Source organism: Lathyrus oleraceus, chromosome 7 (genome assembly GCF_024323335.1).
Source record: "Lathyrus oleraceus cultivar Zhongwan6 chromosome 7, CAAS_Psat_ZW6_1.0, whole genome shotgun sequence".
Lineage (NCBI taxonomy): Eukaryota > Viridiplantae > Streptophyta > Magnoliopsida > Fabales > Fabaceae > Lathyrus > Lathyrus oleraceus.
Genome location: NC_066585.1, coordinates 85,870,634 through 85,872,325, shown reverse-complemented (window position 1 = coordinate 85,872,325; position 1,692 = coordinate 85,870,634).

Here is a 1,692-nt window from a genome sequence, read left to right as displayed (position 1 = left end):
AAAAAAAATACAAAAACTTAACCCACTAAGGGCTCAGGACTCCTCCTCGCTACCGGCCTCAGAACCGGTAGCCTCATCATCAACATCATCATCATCAGCATCAGCATCAGCATCAGCGCCCACCCCCTCACCATAGACATGCCTGTCCACAGGCCAGTTGGCGTTAAGCAGAAACTGCTCACGCGCCAACAATGCCTGAGCACCGGTGGGGTCATTCCCTCGCAGTTCTAACCTCTGCATACAGTTGTGCATATCTGTCATGGCTCTCTGGGATGCCGCCATCCACTCAAAACTGTAGTCGCACACAGCTCTGAGGTAGGGATCAAGTCCAGGAGTAGAAGTACCAGGACCATCAGAAGTCCGGGTACTTCCTGCAGCTGCACTGCCACTGGTAGTCTTCGGTCTACAATATTTAGCCACATACCGGTCATCGATAGGTGACGGGATCCTTACCTGCCCACGAGACGGAAGTCTCACCCTTGCTTGAACGCATAAACTCATGATCAAACACGGGAAATCTAGGGGACAATTAACACGAGCCCCCGACTTAAGCCCGCTCTCGACCACGGACTTCAGCTCATTTGCGATGATCCTCGCCACATCGATCTCGACATTGGTGAGGATGGAATGGACCAAATGTGCCACTGGGATCGGCACAGTAGAGGTGTGGGATTTAGGCTGGATGTTGGTCAAAACCAAGAGCAGTATCAGCTGAGCCATGGGAGTCATGTCCTCCCGGTGATACCTCATTGGAATCCCAGATGGGTTCGGCTCAACAGATTTCCCAGGTAAAAGCAGGGCGGCAGTAATGGCAGGAACATCTCGGTGAAGCCTTAGGTCGGTGTGGTATTGGTCTCTCTGGTCAGCTCCCAGCTGGAGCGGTTCCCCAAGGATTCGGTTGATAGCATCCCGGTCAAATGGAATTGGACGCCCGACCACTTTAGATACCCAAGTAAAGGGCTCGTCGTCGTCGGGCAGTGCGTTAGTATAAAATTCACGCACTGTCGCTATGTCGTAATGCTCTAAGGGACTAATCAACCTATCCCATTTCTTCGCGTCAATCAACCCGGCGAAATTTCTGTAAGTGCCCTGTGGGTTGATCAGAAATCGCTTCTCTGGAAGTATCTTCCGCTTCTCCAGAGCGATGTATCTGACGGCCTGCTTTGGGCCGACAAACTTGTCTTGGTCAAACTGGATAGGCACTGTCCGAGAAGTTGTCGCTCCCTTTCTTTTCTTACCCGCTCCAGACCTTGACTCCATTCTGCAAAATATGAGAGGAAACAACACACACCAAACAAACAGATTAGACATCAAAGCTATATTCAAAATACTGCCTTGCTCGCTGCTGCTTCGCCTAGCGAAGTGGCAGCGAACGCTCGCCCCAGGTTCGCCTAGCGAGTGCTAGCGAACCTTACGGGTTTTGGGGTTTTTCAGCATGTTCAGAGATTCTCCCCCAAAACCCATACTCAAAGAGTTCTAACAACAGAACCATAAAGATTTATCAAGCAAATAACCGTTCTATGGAATTGGGGATGACCTATTCGCATGCAAAACCTAAAAATTCCCCAATTCAAAACCTAAAATCCCAAAAATTGCAAACTCCAAAATACCACATGCAACCTCAATGTTTCCCATACCACACTCTTCCTATTTGCCATTCAAATTGGAAATTTAGAGTTCAAACAAAAAGAA